This window comes from Thalassophryne amazonica, chromosome 16 (assembly GCF_902500255.1).
Source record: "Thalassophryne amazonica chromosome 16, fThaAma1.1, whole genome shotgun sequence".
Taxonomy (NCBI): domain Eukaryota; kingdom Metazoa; phylum Chordata; class Actinopteri; order Batrachoidiformes; family Batrachoididae; genus Thalassophryne; species Thalassophryne amazonica.
In genome coordinates, this window is record NC_047118.1 from 40,781,411 (window position 1) to 40,801,953 (window position 20,543).

Below are 20,543 nucleotides of genomic sequence, written 5' to 3' on the forward strand. Positions count from 1 at the left end.
TTTTAGCACTGTTGTTGTGCGTTACCTGTGCTGCTCCACAGCCTGTCTAGTGGATTTTTATTTTATTTTAGCACTGTTGTCGTGCGTTACCTGTGCTGCTCCACAGCCTGTCTAGTGGATTTTTATTTTGTTTTAGCACTGTTGTCGTGCGTTGCCTGTGCTGCTCCACAGCCTGTCCAGTGGATTTTGATTTTATTTTTTTTGGCACTGTTGTCGTGTGTTACCTGTGCTGCTCCACAGCCTGTCTAGTGGATTTTTATTTATTTTTTACCACTGTTGTCGTGTGTTACCTGTGCTGCTCCGCAGCCTGTCCAGTGGATTTTTATTTTATTATTTTATTTATTATTTATTTATTTATTTTATTTATTTTTTTTTTTAGCACTGTTGTCGTGCGTTACCTGTGCTGCTCCACAGCCTGTCCAGTGGATTTTTATTTTATTTTTTAGCACTGTTGTCGTGCGTTATCTGTGCTGCTCCACAGCCTGTCCAGTGGATTTTTATTTTTTTTTACCACTGTTGTCGTGCGTTACCTGTGCTGCTCCACAGCCTGTCCAGTGGATTTTGATTTTAATTTTATTTTTTGGGCGCTGTTGTCGTGCGTTACCTGTGCTGCTCCACAGCCTGTCCAGTGGATTTATTTAGCGCTGTTGTCGTGCGTTACCTGTGCTGCTCCACAGCCTGTCTAGTGGATTTTTATTTTGTTTTAGCACTGTTGTCGTGCGTTGCCTGTGCTGCCCCACAGCCTGTCCAGTGGATTTTTATTTTATTTTATTTTTTAGCACTGTTGTTGTGCGTTACCTGTGCTGCTCCACAGCCTGTCTAGTGGATTTTTATTTGTTTTAGCACTGTTGTCGTGCGTTACCTGTGCTGCTCCACAGCCTGTCTAGTGGATTTTTATTTTGTTTTAGCACTGTTGTTGTGCATTACCTGTGCTGCTCCACAGCCTGTTAGTGGATTTTTATTTGTTTTAGCACTGTTGTTGTGCGTTACCTGTGCTGCTCCACAGCCTGTCTAGTGGATTTCTATTTTGTTTTAGCACTGTTGTCGTGCGTTACCTGTGCTGCTCCACAGCCTGTCTAGTGGATTTTTATTTGTTTTAGCACTGTTGTCGTGCGTTGCCTGTGCTGCTCCACAGCCTGTCCAGTGGATTTTTATTTTTATTTATTTATTTTTTAGCACTGTTGTGTGCGTTACCTGTGCTGCTCCACAGCCTGTCTAGTGGATTTTTATTTTATTTTAGCACTGTTGTCGTGCGTTACCTGTGCTGCTCCACAGCCTGTCTAGTGGATTTTTATTTGTTTTAGCACTGTTGTCGTGCGTTGCCTGTGCTGCTCCACAGCCTGTCCAGTGGATTTTTATTTTTATTTTATTTATTTTTTAGCACTGTTGTTGTGCGTTACCTGTGCTGCTCCACAGCCTGTCTAGTGGATTTTTATTTTATTTTAGCACTGTTGTCGTGCGTTACCTGTGCTGCTCCACAGCCTGTCTAGTGTCGGATTCCCTGTTTGGGAATCCGCTAGCTTAGCGTAGCTACTAGCTCTTAGCCGTTTTAGCATGGCGGCTTCTCCTGTCTCTCCCGTACTTTTCTGCTCTGGGTGTGAAATGTTTAGTTTCCTCGGCCTCTTTTAGCAGTAATGGTACATGTAATAAGTGCAGCTTATTCGTAGCTTTGGAGGCCAGGCTGGGCGAATTGGAGGCTCGGCTCCGCACCGTGGAAAATTCTACAGCTAGCCAGGCCCCTGTAGTCGGTGCGGACCAAGGTAGCTTAGCCGCCGTTAGTTCCCCCCTGGCAGACCCCGTGCAGTCGGGAAGGCAGGCTGACTGGGTGACTGTGAGGAGGAAGCGTAGCCCTAAACAGAAGCCCCGTGTACACCGTCAACCCGTTCACATCTCTAACCGTTTTTCCCCCCTCGACGATACACTCGCCGAGGATCAAACTCTGGTTATTGGCGACTCTGTTTTGAGAAATGTGAAGTTAGCGACACCAGCAACCATTGTCAATTGTCTTCCGGGGCCAGAGCAGGCGACATCGAAGGACATTTGAAATTGCTGGCTAAGGCTAAGCGTAAATTTGGTAAGATTGTAATTCACGTCGGCAGTAATGACACTTGGTTACGCCAATCGGAGGTCACTAAAATTAACATTGAATCGGTGTGTAACTTTGCAAAAACAATGTCGGACTCTGTGTTTTCTCTGGGCCCCTCCCCAATCAGACCGGGAGTGACATGTTTAGCCGCATGTTCTCCTTGAATTGCTGGCTGTCTGAGTGGTGTCCAAAAAATGAGGTGGGCTTCATTGATAATTGGCAAAGCTTCTGGGAAAACCTGGTCTTGTTAGGAGAGACGGCATCCATCCCACTTTAGAGGGAGCAGCTCTCATTTCTAGAAATCTGGCCAATTTTTTGGGATCCTCCAAACTGTGACTGTCTAGCGTTGGGACCAGGAGGCAGAGCTGTGGTCTTATACACCTCTCTGCAGCTTCTCTCCCCCTGCCATCCCCCTATTACCCCATCCCCGTAGAGACGGTGCCTGCTCCCAGACCACCAATAACTAGCAAAAATCTATTTAAGCATAAAAATTCAAAAAGAAAAAATAATATAGCACCTTCAATTGCACCACAGACTAAACAGTTAAATGTGGTCTATTAAACATTAGGTCTCTTTCTTCTAAGTCCCTGTTGGTAAATGATATAATAATTGATCAACGTATTGATTTATTCTGCCTAACAGAAACTTGGTTACAGCAGGATGAATATGTTAGTTTAAATGATCAACACCCCCGAGTCACACTAACTGTCAGAATGCTCGTAGCACGGGCCGGGGCGGAGGATTAGCAGCAATCTTCCATTCCAGCTTATTAATTAATCAAAAACCTAGACAGAGCTTTAATTCATTTGAAAGCTTGTCTCTTAGTCTTGTCCATCCAAATTGGAAGTCCCAAAAACCAGTTTTATTGTTATTATCTATCGTCCACCTGGTCGTTACTGTGAGTTTCTTTGTGAATTTTCAGACCTTTTGTCTGACTTAGTGCTTAGCTCAGATAAGATAATTAGTGGGCGATTTTAACATCCACACAGATGCTGAGAATGACAGCCTCAACACTGCATTTAATCTATTATTGACTCTATCGGCTTTGCTCAAAAAGTAAATGAGTCCACCCACCACTTTAATCATATTTTAGATCTTGTTCTGACTTATGGTATGGAAATAGAAGACTTAACAGTATTCCCTGAAAACTCCCTTTGTCTGATCATTTTTTAATAACATTACATTTACCCTGATGGACTACCCTGCAGTGGGGAATAAGTTTCATTACACTAGAAGTCTTTCAGAAAGCGCTGTAACTAGGTTTAAGGATATGATTCCTTCTTTATGTTCTCTAATGTCATATACCAACACAGAGCAGAGTAGCTACCTAAACTCTGTAAGGGAGTTAGAGTATCTTGTCAATAGTTTTACATCCTCATTGAAGACAACTTTGGATGCTGTAGCTCCTCTGAAAAGAAGCTTTAAATCAGAAGTGTCTGACTCCGTGGTATAACTCACAAACTCGTAGCTTAAAGCAGATAACCCGTAAGTTGGAGAGGAAATGGCGTCTCACTAATTTAGAAGATCTTCACTTAGCCTGGAAAAAGAGTTTGTTGCTCTATAAGAAAGCCCTTCGTGAAGCTAGGACATCTTTCTACTCATCACTAATTGAAGAAAATAAGAACAACCCCAGGTTTCTTTTCAGCACTGTAGCCAGGCTGACAAAGAGTCAGAGCTCTATTGAGCTGAGTATTCCATTAACTTTAACTAGTAATGACTTCATGACTTTCTTTGCTAACAAAATTTTGACTATTAGAGAAAAAATTACTCATAACCATCCCAAAGATGTATCGTTATCTTTGGCTGCTTTCAGTGATGCCGGTATTTGGTTAGACTCTTTCTCTCCGATTGTTCTGTCTGAGTTATTTTCATTAGTTACTTCATCCAAACCATCAACATGCTTATTAGACCCCATTCCTGCCAGGCTGCTCAAGGAAGTCCTACCATTATTTAATGCTTCAATCTTAAATATGATCAATCTATCTTTGTTAGTTGGTTATGTACCACAGGCCTTTAAGGTGGCAGTAATTAAACCATTACTTAAAAAGCCATCACTTGACCCAGCTATCTTAGCTAATTATAGGCCAATCTCCAACCTTCCTTTTCTCTCAAAGATTCTTGAGAGGGTAGTTGTAAAACAGCTAACTGATCACCTGCAGAGGAATGGTCTATTTGAAGAGTTTCAGTCAGGTTTTAGAATTCATCATAGTACAGAAACAGCATTAGTGAAGGTTACAAATGATCTTCTTATGGCTTCGGACAGTGGACTTATCTCTGTGCTTGTTCTGTTGGACCTCAGTGCGCTTTGATACTGTTGACCATAAAATTTTATGGTCAACAGAGATTAGAGCATGTCATAGGTATTAAAGGCATTGCGCTGCGGTGGTTTGAATCATATTTGTCTAATAGATTACAGTTTGTTCATGTAAATGGGGAATCTTCTTCACAGACTAAAGTTAATTATGGAGTTCCACAAGGTTCTGTGCTAGGACCAATTTATTCACTTTATACATGCTTCCCTTGGGCAGTTATTATAGACGGTATTGCTTAAATTTTCATTGTTACGCAGATGATACCCAGCTTTATCTATCCATGAAGCCAGAGGATACGCACCAATTAGCTAAACTGCAGGATTGTCTTACAGACATAAAGACATGGATGACCTCTAATTTCCTGCTTTTAACTCAGATAAAACTGAAGTTATTGTACTTGGCCCCACAAATCTTAGAAGCATGGTGTCTAACCAGATCGTTACTCTGGATGGCATTTCCCTGATCTCTAGTAATACTGTGAGAAATCTTGGAGTTATTTTGATCAGGATATGTCATTCAAAGCGCATATTAAACAAATATGTAGGACTGCCTTTTGCATTTACGCAATATCTCTAAAATCAGAAAGGTCTTGTCTCAGAGTGATGCTGAAAAACTGATTCATGCATTGTTTCCTCTAGGCTGGACTATTGTAATTCATTATTATCAGGTTGTCCTAAAAGTTCCCTAAAAAGCCTTCAGTTGGTTCAGAATGCTGCAGCTAGAGTACTGACGGGACTAGCAGGAGAGAGCATATCTCACCCGTGTTGGCCTCCCTTCATTGGCTTCCTGTTAATGCTAGAATAGAATTTAAAATTCTTCTTCTTACTTATAAGGTTTTGAATAATCAGGTCCCATCTTATCTTAGGGACCTCGTAGTACCATATTACCCATTAGAGCGCTTCGCTCTCAGACTGCGGGCTTACTTGTAGTTCCTAGGGTTTGTAAGAGTAGAATGGGAGGCAGAGCCTTCAGCTTCAGGCTCCTCTCCTGTGGAGCCAGCTCCCAATTCAGATCAGGGAGACAGATACCCTCTCTACTTTTAAGATTAGGCTTAAAACTTTCCTTTTCGCTAAGGCTTATAGTTAGGGCTGGATCGGGTGACCCTGGACCATCCTTGGTTATGTTGCTTTAGACGTAGACTGTGTTTCATAATTATTGTATGGCCTTGCCTTGCAATGTGGAGCGCCTTGGGGCAACTGTTTGTGTGATTTGGCGCTATACAAGAAAAAAGTTGATTGATTGATTGAAAGATAGAGTCCGGTTGGAATTAATAACTTCAAAGCGGATCGCCGTTTAAATCAAGTGACACCTCTTTCCAAACGTTGTAATACAAACAATAAACTGCAATCGATCAAAAAGTTTTTTTTTTTTTTTTTTCTTGTCCTCCCAAAATGAGATGTTTTGCACTGATGTGCAGCAGCCAGCTGAGCTGCCAAAATGTCTGAAAGGAAATGCTTTTGACAAAACTACAGAGTGTTTTCAAGTGTTCTTTGCACTGGAAATTATTTTTGCTTATTTTTCTGTAAGTAAACTGCTTGGAGTGGAAATTACCAACGCTGAAAAATAAAACTCAAGATTTGTACTATATGTAATATAATTTTCTTGTTGTTAGAATTGATCTTGTAAAATTGGTATTGAAAAAAGTATCGTTCAGGAACCGCTATTGAAATTGGCACAGGTATCGAAAATTTTTGATTGATACCCGCCCTAACTCTGTGGAGTAATTACATTCAATTATGTATGGAGGGGCCTAGGCCATGCAATGGCGTACGTGGTCTCGATTCCGTGCATGTCAGCTTCTGCATGCCCCGCCTACCAAACACAAGGTACAGGTTTTACAAATCCTCATCTCACTCAGGTGTGCAACACTTAAGTCCCCAAACTAATGCTCCGCTTCTCCTCCCCCACTAACACAGCAAAACAGTTGACAGAGGAAAGAAACACTAACATGTTTTTTTTTTATCTTTTAAATTGTAAAAACAACAACAAAAAACAAACATGTAAGAGAACATCCTCTCAGACACAGAAATCACAGCATTAAAAAAAAAATCATATCCATAAAGATAAAAAAAAAAATCAATCCAAATTTACAGGTGTCTCTTAGCTCAACAGCACCATGAAACTGTTCTTATGTGTCACCTTCTCTTCATCTTCTGTTAAGTCCATGCCCTCAGCGAAGAGTATGAAAGGCAACACTAACATGTTTTTGCAGAATGACACCAATTAACAACTCGCCGAGTGACACTGTGATGTCAGTGGCAGGTCTAGGGTTGCGTATCGAGGACCGGTTCTTTTGGGTATCCTTAAGAATTGATTCGATCTACCGACATCAATAGCCTTTTTGCTTAAGGATTCCCTTATTGGTCCTTCTGTTTTGGAGGGTTTTTGTCAGGAAAATGATCATTTTTCTACCTTGATTACAGACCCTGCAGAGGGTCTGCAATCAGCCGCTTATGCAATCTTGACTCCACTTTGAAGCATGAACCAGTGAAGCACTGCTTCGATCCGCTGGCTCGTTGGTTCTTGATTCGCTGTTCTTCAGAAGCGGCAAGTCCACTTAACCCCTTTCAAACCCATTCAGATATGTTAATCGTAAGTCACTTTTGTGTGGATTAAAATCACTAACTGGGACTCTTGTTGCAGTCAGGAAACGAGAATTGTCCTCCATTCCGTTGGCTCCAAACGCTGCGTGGCTCTCTGCCGAGTTAGAGTCCGGTCGGAATTAATAACTTCAAATGAATTGCCACTTTAAATAAAATGACACATCTTTCCAAATGCTGTAATGCAGACAATAAACTACAATAGACTAAAACTGTTTTTTCCTCCCAAAATGAAACACCCTGCATTCTTTATGAATTACATCCTGACATGCGCTGCAGCCGGCTGCAAGAGCTCAGCTCAGATGTACGGAAAGACGTTCATGCCAATAAGGTCTGAAAGGAAATGTGTTTGAGAAAAACTACAGATTTTGTTTATTTCTATTATGTCCAGAGATCAAGGATCCACCATGGAGTTTATTATATCCAGAGTTTAAGGATCCAGTGACCAGTTTCATATTTATTTACTTTAAGACTCCATAAAATGCTGTTGACATAGAAAACCTGTAAAGCCTACTTTTAGTACACAGAAAATTCACAAAAGGTATCGATAAGGGAATTGATAAGGCATCGGACTAATAAGCAGAATCGATAATGGCATCTATCAATAAAATCAATAACCATCCCTAGGCAGGTCTCTCTAAAATGCTTATTTTATGTGTTTATATACATGTTTCTCATATATTCTGTACAAGCTAGTGAGAAATAAACACTGAAACTGAAAACACTGTTTTTGGAGCCAAATAACACCTCTGAAGTGATTTACAAGACATTTAACGGATGTTAGCGTGGTGACGTCACACACTGGTAGCTAGCTGCAAGCCCCGGTCCGTTTGTGTGTAATATAACTAACGTCTTTGTCATATATCATGTAAAGCTCGTAAGAAATAAACACTTCTAAAACTGAAAATGTTGTTTTTGTAACCTGATAACACCTGTTGACTGATTTACAAGACATTTTGCAAACATCAGTGTGCACACTAACTTCTTCTAGCTCAAAGCTAACTTCTGCTCTTGTCAAAAGCTCATAAACGTAAATATGTTTATAATTGATAGAAGGGCTTTATTGAACATGTACAAATTGTAAAGACAATAGGGTCTTAATTTATGTAAATAACAATAAATGTAATTATATATGTATAGTTTGCACTGGGGTACCAATTAAACAACTGCAAATTATAAAGGAGACATGCATTTAAGTTAAAGCGGGAACAATGTATTTAGTGCATATGTGCTGGCAGGCTGGGGCCATGGCATCATGATGGATGTCCTAATGTCAGTCAATGCCCAATCCTCGTAGAAACGGTTTGACAATTTTGCTTGACACATTAATTAGTTATCAAGTAGTTGTGTAGTTAATCAACTTTTTTAATATTTCCATGTACATGCTTTGTATTGAGATCATTAATTGCAGGATATTAAATATCCACTGAGAAATGAAAGTCCATTACTTGTAGGTGTGTTTTGGTATCTTTAGAAAGTTTCTTGTGGAAAGTGGCATTTCAGTTGTCCTACAGTCAAAATGGTTGAGAGAAGAAATGAGGTGTGTAACTGGCTCCTGAGAGGATATCCCTCTTGGTCAAAATCTGAGTCCACACAGGCAGGCTGCACAGTGAGATTTTTTTTTTTTTTTTTTTCTGCCACTGGCAGTAGCACAGAAAAATGTAACATGGGTAATATAACTATACTAGAGAAATTCTGAGGCTTGTACTGTTGCATAACATGAAACCCTCAATTTTCTTACCCACAAGAATTTTAGTGTGCTTTGCACATTTGTTTCCTGATTGTGCTGTTGAAGTTACATTTTTATAATTTCAAGTGTTATGATGGGAAACAATCAGCACAGAGTTGATTATTATTGTTTTTTATTTGTATTTGTAAATGGCTTCTCTGGGACAGTTTGAAATATCTTTGTATAGAGAGATCTGTCCACCGACTGGTGTCGCCGACCGAATGCCCCCCCCCCCTAAAAATTGATCTGCCTTTTGCATCTGCGCATACGTCATTAGCCGTGGTTCTCGGATTAAAACCTCGTTTCTGCTTAAAACTGCACTCCAGTCATCATCTGTCTCAGTGACAGATATCTGAAGCTTTTGTACAACAATCATTTCCACATAAATTTAGCATTATTTCATCACAAAAGGCAGCGGAAGCGATCAAGTGCCGTGGCTAAATGAGCTGCTAGCTGATGCGTTCACTGCGCGTCGGCCATTTCAAAGCATCACAGAATTCACTGGGTTTCTGCTTAAAATGGCCTTGCTTCGCTTACCTGAGTTTAGAATGATTTAAGAGGTTTTACCTTTATCATCTGATGGTTAATAATCCCATTAATTTATTGATTGCTTTGGGTGAAGAGACTCCATCTCAGACGTGCTACTGTGGTCTGCAAAAGGCGGCCTGATATAATTATTTTTTTTAGGGGCGGACCATTCAGTCTGTGACACGGCTCTGGGATTCGTTTACTTTTTGCTTGCTGACATCCTGCTAGTCTTTCAGACTTTGATGCCATGCTTCAGCAATGTTTCTCATGATATCTGCCTGTCTGTTGCTGCAGGTAGTCCTCTTTCTAACTTCTCCCTCTTAAGAGGCTTAGATTTAAGCATGTTAATGTTTTGGAGTAGCAATAGAGCCATTCATTTCCTAACCTGCCATTTGGGTGCTAATTGGCTGGGAGCTCCTACGTCATCACTGGAGCCTAGTAGGCTGACATGCATATTAGTAGTAAGTTTACATCACATTTGCCATCCATACGAGTGTAACTAATGACATACGAGTAATGACATGCGAGTATGTCATGTAATGACATACTCGTATGCATGTAAACCTGTTAGTATAGCACTTTCCAGATACTGTAAGTGAACAATTAGTGTGCATTTCACAAGTGTTGTAACTTTGGAGCTGAAAATGATTTTTGGTGCAGATAAAGATTTTGTTATCACAGTGATGAAAGTTTTCCATAAATTACTGGAAATGCGTTTTTTTGTTTTGTTTTTTTACTCAGGTGGTGAATGTTTCTGCGTTGTTTTTGATAACATGTCAGAATCCATTCATTCAGTTCCATGCCAAAACAGTTGGTGGCAGTAATGCACTGTGTTGTTTTATAAGCTGCCAATAATCTCCAAAGAAGGGTTATTTTGGGTTTGGGAGTTTATTAAATCATATTAGGGAGGGGGAGGTGATGGTCTAGTGGTTAAAGCGTTGGGCTTGAGACCAGAGGATCCTCTGTTCAAATCCCATCCTGACCGGAAAATCACTAAGGGCCCTTGGGCAAGGTCCTTAATCCCCTAGTTGCTCCCGGTGTGTAGTGAGCACCTTGTATGGCAGCACCCTCACATCGGGGTGAATGTGAGCCATTATTTGCAAAGCGCTTTCATCTGAGGCAGATGGAATGCAGTCCATTTATATTAGTGGTTGGATGTGTCTAACCGTAACTAGGATGGGTTAAATCCACACGACAAATTTCATTCGTGTGTGTGTGTGTGTGTTGGGTGTGTTGTGTGTGTGTGTGTGTGTGCGTGCGCACGCGCATATATATATATATATATACACTCAACAAAAATATAAACGCAACACTTTTGGTTTTGCTCCCATTTTGTATGAGATGAACTCAAAGATCTAAAACTTTTTCCACATACACAATATCACCATTTCTCTCAAATATTGTTCACAAACCAGTCTAAATCTGTGATAGTGAGCACTTCTCCTTTGCTGAGATAATCCATCCCACCTCACAGGTGTGCCATATCAAGATGCTGATTAGACACCATGATTAGTGCACAGGTGTGCCTTAGACTGCCCACAATAAAAGGCCACTCTGAAAGGTGCAGTTTTATCACACAGCACAATGCCACAGATGTCGCAAGATTTCAGGGAGTGTGCAATTGGCATGCTGACAGCAGGAATGTCAACCAAAGCTGTTGCTCGTGTATTGAATGTTCATTTCTCTACCATAAGCCGTCTCCAAAGGCGTTTCAGAGAATTTGGCAGTACATCCAACCAGCCTCACAACCGCAGACCACGTGTAACCACACCAGCCCAGGACCTCCACATCCAGCATGTTCACCTCCAAGATCGTCTGAGACCAGCCACTCGGACAGCTGCAGAAACAATTGGTTTGCATAACCAAAGAATTTCTGCACAAACTGTCAGAAACCGTCTCAGGGAAGCTCATCTGCATGCTCGTCGTCCTCATCGGGTCTTGACCTGACTCCAGTTCGTCGTCGTAACCGACTTGAGTGGGCAAATGCTCACATTCGCTGCCGTTTGGCACATTGCAAGGTGTTCTCTTCACGGATGATGCGAAGGAGATGTGTTGCACTGCATGAGGCAAATGGTGGTCACACCAGATACTGACTGGTATCCCCCCCAATAAAACAAAACTGCACCTTTCAGAATGGCCTTTTATTGTGGACAGTCTAAGGCACACCTGTGCACTAATCATGGTGTCTAATCAGCATCTTGGTATGGCACACCTGTGAGGTGGGATGGATTATCTCAGCAAGGAGAAGTGCTCACTATCACAGATTTCGACTGGTTTGTGAACAATATTTGAGGGAAATGTTGTCCTCATCGAGGTCTCGACCTGACAGTTCGTCGTCATAACCGACTTGAGTGCTCAAATGCTCACATTCGCTGGCGTTTGGCACGTTGGAGAGGTGTTCTCTTCACGGATGAATCCCGGTTCACACTGTTCAGGGCAGATGGCAGACAGCGTGTGTGGCTCGTTTGGGTGAGCGGTTTTCTGATGTCAATGTTGTGGATCGAGTGGCCCATGGTGGCGGTGGGTTATGGTATGGGTAGGCGTCTGTTATGGACGAAGAACACAAGTGCATTTTATTGATGGCATTTTGAATGCACAGAGATACCGTGACGAGATCCTGAGGCCAACTGTTGTGCCATACATCCAAGAACATCACCTCATGTTGCAGCAGGATAATGCACAGCCCCATGTTGCAAGGATCTGTACACAGTTCTTGGAAGCTGAAAATGTCCCAGTTCTTGCATGGCCGGCATACTCACCGGACATGTCACCCATTGAGCATGTTTGGGATGCTCTGGACCGGCGTATACGACAGCGTTTACCAGTTCCTGCCAATATCCAGCAACTTCGCACAGCCATTGAAGAGGAGTGGACCAACATTCCACAGGCCACAATTGACAACCTGATCAACTCTATGCGAAGGAGATGTGTTGCACTGCATGAGGCAAATGGTGGTCACACCAGATACTGACTGGTATCCCCCCCCAATAAAAACTGCACCTTTCAGAGTGGCCTTTTATTGTGGGCAGTCTAAGACACACCTGTGCACTAATCATGGTGTCTAATCAGCATCTTGATATGGCACACCTGTGAGGTGGGATGGATTATCTCAACAAAGGAGAAGTGCTCATTATCACAGATTTAGACTGGTTTGTGAACAATATTTGAGGGAAATGGTGATATTGTGTATGTGGAAAAAGTTTTAGATCTTTGAGTTCATCTCATACAAAATGGGAGCAAAACCAAAAGTGTTGCGTTTATATTTTTGTTGAGTATATATATATATATATATATATGAAATCGGGCCCGATCACGTGGTTTCAGACTTGATCGAAATCGGACGTTGCATCCCCAGGAATCCGATATAGATTTTATCCTCATTATTTTTGATATCAGCGCTATTTCAGGCTTATTATTACAGATTAATGGGCCTTTCACGCGTCAGAGGCATGAGACGCGTTGCTTTTTTGAGGCGTCAGAAGAGTCGCTTTAGCTCAGCTTTTGATGTGACGCTTCTGATGGGAGTGCGCATTGCCGTTTGTCGGCAGGCTGACATGGTCAGAGTTCAACCCAATCTTTTTTTTTAATTGAAAAAAGAAAAACATAAGTTCAACCGGACAGAGGTGGGGGAGTTACGCGTGCAAAGTTTCTTTCGCAGAACTGCTGTTTGTGTGTTTACGTGCTCAGCCTGACGCCTCGATGGAATGACAAGAGGATGATGGACACTTTCCCACCGAAACTCTTGCTCAGTCATCTTTCTGTGCGCAGCGGGACCCGGTGCTGACCAAATCCTCAGGATGACGATCTGTCATCTGATTAACAAAAAGAAAAAAACAAATTGTCCTGTGATGGTTTGTCTGCAAAACGGAGCGAGAGATGGTGTGTGCACGTGACGTGCACACTCATCACATTTAGGAGCGCGTCTTAAAGAGCTTCCGTCTTCATTCACGTTCACTGCGCTGCTCTGAACTTGTTGAACACTGATAAAGTATCAGAGGGGTACACTGAGGACTGTCAGGATGCAAATGTAAGTTTTTTTTTACTTTTCAAGTTAACTTTTGAACTTTCGACGCTCTGAGCTGTGACGTAGCTTCGCGCTGTCCAATAGGAACGACGCGTCGGGCCAGAACACGGGATACTAGTGGCAGAAACCACTGATCTGTTCAAATGGTAAATGGACTGCATTTATATAGCACTTTTCCATCTGCATCAGACGCTCAAAGCGCTTTACAATTATGCCTCACATTCACCCCGATGTCAGGGCGCTGCCATACAAGGCGCTCACTACACACCGGGAGCAATAGGGGATTAAAGACCTTGCCCAAGGGCCCTTAGTGATTTTCCAGTCAGGTGGGGATTTGAACCAGAGATCAGTTCAGAAACCACGTGTCTGAAGAAAATCCTTGGAAATGTTTTTGTTGTTGTTTTTACCTCAAAATTTCTGATTACTGTTTAAAAAAAGTTTAGAACACTTGTAATTAAAATAGCCAGATCAATAAATGGTTCTTTAAAAACCTTTCATCTATAAATTAAAACCACCTGTTATTTCAGATTAGATAATTTCTTGTTTAACATAAGGAACCTTTTGACATTTATTTTTAGACAAATAAAATAACATGGAAATTTGTACGTTTTTTAAGTCTGGTAGATTACTTGATTGTTCAAGCTACCTCAAGGAGAAGTGCACTGTTTAAGTGATAATAAAATAAGGTGATTAAAATGAAATTATTATATATTTAGCATTTGTTCATTGTTTATTCAGTTTTTTAAAGTATCGGATCGGGACTCGGTATCGGCAGGTACTCAAAATCAGATGACTCTGAATCGGATCGTGGCCAAAAAAAACCTGATAGGGACATCGCTAATAAATAATATAAATATATATATATACACACACACACACAAAATGACAATTCAGGCTCGATTAATTCATTCACATTGCAGGCACAAATTTAAATATAGCACTTGACAAAACAACCAAGATTTTTGAATTTGCAGTTCACAATAAAAGAAAAAGACATTGAGTAACATGCCATAAGTGATGATAAAGGGGAAGAAAAGATAACTTGTTTGCAAAGTATTTAGCTGCTTCAGCTCATGAACTGTATTCAGGTACATATCCAGAAGTGGGCTTCTTCTTCTTAAGTATTTGCTGAACATTTTTGGGTAAAATCATGTCTTAAATATTTCTGAATTCTGTGTAATCTTGTTTATTTTTCAAGGTTGTTCTACAAACATGATGGATTTTCCATTTTTGTTTCACAGACATGACAGTTGTGGGGCTTTGTGTGTGTGTCGGGGTGGGGGTGCGGGTTCGGGTGCTTTGTTGTGACAGTTTTTGTGTAAGCTGAACAAATTTTTTATTTATACGTGTACTCGGTTGCCCCCACTGCATACTTTTGTTGCTGTTTTGAAAAATTTCTGGTTGAATCCCTGTAGTTAACTTCCTGCCTTCTCTCTGGATGCCTTGGGTGTCTTGGTGAGTGTGTGGGGAGGAATGCTGCTGTAGTAGGTTGTTGGCAAGAAGAGCTTTGTGCAACCATAGTCTACTATGATGATCATACTGTAAATGTCCCTTTCAAACTTGGAGTCATTACTTATTGCTGACAGTCAGTCAAGCAATTGCTTTCTCCCCAGCATGAGCTGGGGAGGATGCTCCACACGTTATAGGGCAGTGTTGTCTCTTATGGATGATGGCACACAGCCTTTGTCTCACTGTTAGCACATCTTACAGTTTGCAGTAGTCAGGGTAATGGAGAATCTGGTTGAAATTTGAGTGCAGTGCAAAATATGACCATGCACTGAGTGTGCAGTGCTCAAGGCAGACTGATTTGGGGAGTCATCCCTTAGCTTCCAGTATACAGTGATGGTGCACCACCACGTAGAGCGCATCTGAAAAGTATTCACGGCGCTTCACTTTTCCCACATTTTGTTATAGTACAACCTTATTCCAAAATGGGTGAAATTCATTTTGTCCCTCACAATTCTACACACAATACCCCATAGTGATGGTGTGAAAAAAGTTTTTATTAAAAAACAAACAAACAAAAAAACCCTAAGGTGTCACATATATGAGTATTCACAGCCTTTGCCATGAAGCTCAGAATTGAGCTCGGGTGCATCCTGTTTCCACTGATCATCCTTCAGATGTTTCTACAGCTTAATGGAGTTCACCTGGGGTAAATTCAGTTAATTGATTTGGAAAGGCACACACCTGTTTAGCAGGAGGTGGTAATGGTAGAATTTTTTTTATTTTTCCCAAATATGCTTACATCCACTTCAGAGATTGTGCATTGTGTAATTTGGGAGATATTTCATATAGGAAGTGGGTGTCTACCGTGACAAAAAAACCCCCACCCCATGCAAAAAACAAAACAAAACTGCAATATATACTGTAATTTTAACATCTTTCAAAATATTAGAATGTAATTGTTTTGACTTCAGGGTTAGTTTTGATGAACCCTGCATTGAACACAACATTCAAGTTTATGATATATAATGCTCCTGACTTGGTAGTACTTGTTTTAGAGAAGTCACAAAAGCTACATAAGTACTGATATTATTACAGTGATCATGCAATTACACATGTAATTTCAAGTCACAGCATGGCAAGTTGTAGTAAATCAAGTGTCATGGCCAAGCCAAAAACAAGATCTCAGGCTAAAGCTAAGTAAAGCTAAGTTCTGTTATTCACACAGTGTTACTGAAATAAACCTTTGTGAAAGAATTGTGTTTATAAAGTTTTTGAAGAGCATGGACAAACTTTACACATAGCAGAATAGCCAGATAATTGAAAATAGACCATACTTTGTTACATTCAAGGAGTGGGGGGTTATTTTCAAGATATAGGATTAATTTTGATGCCAAATGCTGGTATTAATATTGTGAATCATTTCCCAAGTGGATGTATTGAAATTCTGATTTGTGATTTTACCACCTCTTGCTAACCTGTTTACATATGAGGTCCCACAGTTGACAGTGCATGTCAGCGCATAAACCAAGCATGAAGTCAAAGGAATTGTCTGTAGACCTCCAAGACAGGATTGTCTTGAGGCACAAATCTGGGGAAGGGTACAGAAACATTTCTGCTGCTTTGAAACTCCCAATGACCACAGTGACCTCCAACATCCGTAAATGGAAGAAGTTCAGATCCACCAGGACTCATCCTAGAGCTAGTCACCTGAGTGATCGGGGAGAAGGGCCTAAATCAGGGACGTGAACAAGAACCCAATAGTCACTCTGTCAGAGCTCCAGCATTCCTCTGTGGAGAGTGGAGAACTTTCTAGAAGGACAACCATCTCTGCAGCATTCCACCAATCAGGCCTATATGCTAGAGTCACCAGATAGAAGCTACTTCTTAGTAAAAGGCACATGGTAGCCTGTTTTAGTTTGCCAAATGGCACCTGAGGGACTCTCAGACCATGAGATGAAAACCTGCTCCAGAGTGCTCTTGACCGCAGACTGGTGTGACTGTTCATCTTTCAGCAGGGCAATGACCCTAAGCACACAGCCAAGATATCAAAGTGGCTTCAGGACAACTCTGTGAATGTCCTTGAGTGGCCCAGCCAGAGTCCAGACCTGAAAGCCAATTGAACATCTCTGGGAGATCTGAAAATGACTGTGCACTGTTGCTCCCCATCCAACCTGTTGGAGCTTGAGAGGTGCTGCAAAGAGGAGTGGGCAGAACTGCCCAAAGATAGGTGCCAAGCGTGTGGCATCATATTCAAGACTTGAGGTTGTAATTGCTGCCTAAGGTGCATCAACAAAGTGTTATTTGCTAGTTTTTATTTTATTTTTTTTTTTTATAAATTTGCAAAAAAAAAAAATCTTTTTTTTTCATGTTGTCATTATGGGGTGTTGTGAGTACAACCCCTGGCAAAAATTATGGAATCACTGGCCTCAGAGGATGTTCATTCAGTTGTTTAATTTTGTAGAAAAAAAGCAGATCACAGACATGACAGAAAAATAAAGTCATTTCAAATGGCAACTTTCTGGCTTTAAGAAACACTACACGAAATCAGGAAAAAAAATTGTGGCAGTCAGTAACGGTTACTTTTTTAGACCAAGCAGAGGGAAAAAAATATGGAATCACTCAATTCTGAGGAAAAAATTATGGAATCATGAAAAACAAAAGAACGCTCCAACACATCACTAGTATTTTGCTGCACCACCTCTGGCTTTTATAACAGCTTGCAGTCTCTGAGGCATGGACTTAATGAGTGACAAACAGTACTCTTCATCAATCTGGCTCCAACTTTCTCTGATTGCTGTTGTCAGATCAGCTTTGCAGGTTGGAGCCTTGTCATGAACCATTTTCTTCAACTTCCACCAAAGATTTTCAATTGGATTAAGATCCGGACTATTTGCAGGCCATGACATTGACCCTATGTGTCTTTTTGCAAGGAATATTTTCACAGTTTTTGCTCTATGGCAAGATGCATTACCATCTTGAAAAATGATTTCATCATCCCCAAACATCCTTTCAATTGATGGGATAAGAAAAGTGTCCAAAATATCAACGTAAACTTGTGCATTTATTGATGATGTAATGACAACCGTCTCCCCAGTGCCTTTACCTGACATGCAGCCCCATATCATCAATGACTGTGGAAATTTGTGTTCTCTTCAGGCAGTCATCTTTATGAATCTCATTGGAACAGCACCAAACAAAAGTTCCAGCATCATCACCTTGCCCAATGCAGATTCAAGATTCATCACTGAATGACTTTCATCCAGTCATCCACAGTCCACGATTGCTTTTCCTTAGCCCATTGTAACCTTGTTTTTTTCTGTTTAGGTATTAATGATGGCTTTCGTTTAGCTTTTCTGTATGTAAATCCCATTTCCTTTAGGCGGTTTCTTACATTTTGGTCACAGACGTTGACTCCAGTTTCCTCCCATTCGTTCCTCATTTGTTTTGTTGTGCATTTTCGATTTTTGAGACATATTGCTTTAAGTTTTCTGTCTTGATGCTTTGATGTCTTCCTTGGTCTACCAGTATGTTTGCCTTTAACAACCTTCCCATGTTGTTTGTATTTGGTCCAGAGTTTAGACACAGCTGACTGTGAACAATCAACATATTTTGCAACATTGCGTGATGATTTACCCTCTTTTAAGAGTTTGATAATCCTCTCCTTTGTTTCAACTGACATCTCTCGTGTTGGAGCCATGATTCATGTTAGTCCACTTGGTGCAACAGCTCTCCAAGGTGTGATCACTCCTTTTTAGATGCAGACTAATGAGCAGATCTGATTTGATGCAGGTGTTAGTTTTGGGGATGAAAATTTACAGGGTGATTCCATAATTTATTCCTCAGAATTGAGTGATTCCGTATTTTTTTCCTTCTGCTTGGTCTAAAAAAGTAACCGTTACTGACTGCCACAATTTTTTTTTTTTTCTGATTTCTTATAGTGTTTCTTAAAGCCAGAAAGTTGCCATTTGAAATGACTTTAGTTTTGTGTCATGTCTGTGATCTGCTTTTTTTCTACAAAATTAAACAACTGAATGAACATCCTCCGAGGCCGGTGATTCCATAATTTTTGCCAGGGGTTGTAGAATTTTGAGGGGCAAAAATGAATTTACTCAAATGTGGGAAAAGTGAAGCACCATGAATACTTTCCGGATGCATTGTATGTGTAAGCAGCTTCTGTGTCTCAGCGTATGAAGCACCACAGCACAGCCTTTGTACAATGTACACAGTGTTGACCTGTGCAGTGCTTTGAGTTGTCCTACTATCTAAGTTTAGGACAGAGCGAAAGTTGTAAAGTTGCTTGGTAACAGGGTTTGACATTAATGCTTGCCTGCTTGACATTGCATTAGTGCACCATGTCCCTATCTTGCCTGATGTGACAAATTCATTTTAGGGCACATTTAGAACAAAATCTGGCCAAAAATGAACACATTTCAGTGATGTTCCTGGAGTTTTTTTTTTTTTTTTTGGTTGATCAGTTTTGGATAAATGAGACCCACTTCTCTAAATTTGTGCATTTCCTCTCATTTAATCTCATGTGCGGTGTTGTCGGAGTGAGCAGTCAGGCAGTTCTGTGGCTGCATTCAGCACTGAGCACAGTGCATATTTTATAACTACGTTAACACACTGCTTTGCATGAAATATGTAACAAGTCTATTTTATTCACACACAGCATCAACATTGTGTCTTGCTGTTTCATAGCGCAGTGTCTACAGAGTACTAAGAAGCAACACACATGCAGGAAAAGCTTTTACGAAATACATTTCACTCTCCTGTCCTTCACATAGGTGTATTTTTGATGGACGGCATATGTGATGTAAACTTTTTATTGTAGTGCTTTCCACATACTGTAAGTGAACAAGTTCCTGCTTTCTTCCTGCTCACAGACTGTGCATAGGAAGAGGAGTTAGAGGTAGAAACTCCCCTCCAGACCCCCTAGAGAAAAGATACACTTTTGAAGACATTCTAAATCCATTTTTGTACATAATCTACTTCTACTAATGATGGTAAGTAAGTCCCTTCGGCTGCCCCCTTGTTTGCACTCGGGGTCGCCACAGCAAATCCAAGGTGGATCTGTGTTAAATAAATTATACTGTAAAAACATGTTTTATCATTTATTCAGCTACTATGTCTTTCTGTATCTTAAAATCGCAAACTGTTTCTCTCAGATATGTCACAGCTGCAGCCTGTTTACAGTTTGACATTTAGCAAGCTTCAGCAAATCGCACACTCTGTACTCTCTTTGGAATGATTCATTTGTCACTCTGTACAAGATGGAATGATTCAGTTTGTTTGCAATGTATCTGCACGAACTACAAGCACATGTTGCAACCGTGGACTCGTGTAGCCACACTTATCTTTTTTTCCTTATACAAAAAGGGCCCCACCAGGAGGTCACAGTCAGAGAACTGCACGAGGCTGTCAGCCTCTGCTGTTCTCTCCTTTGCAAAGCTCACTAAAGACATCTCAACTCTGTCTGGTTCTTTCTTGTATGTCTAGCCAGGTCAAACCTGACAATCTGCATGTCGAATTGGCACAAGTTTTACGCCAGATGTCCTTCCTGACGCAACTCCACATTACATGGAGAAATGTGCAGGGGTGGGATTTGAACCCAGAACCTTCTGAACTGAAACCAAGCGCATTAACCACTTGCCACCGCCCCTACTTCTACTAATGTTGGATAATTAATATCTGTTTTAATACCAAAATATCCAAACAGTATTACTGAGTATCCTGCTTTTCGCTACACTTCTGTGCTAAGTGTAATTGAGGAGCCATATAAAAAATGTTTACTTAACTTGAATAAATAAATAATTAC

General features: G+C 40.9%; 1 pseudogene; it reads left to right on the forward strand.

The window, feature by feature from the left end:
• The first annotated feature begins 6,160 nt into the window (after positions 1–6,160).
• LOC117528703 overlaps positions 6,161–20,543 on the forward strand; it is a 34,967-nt pseudogene continuing 20,584 nt past the window's right edge.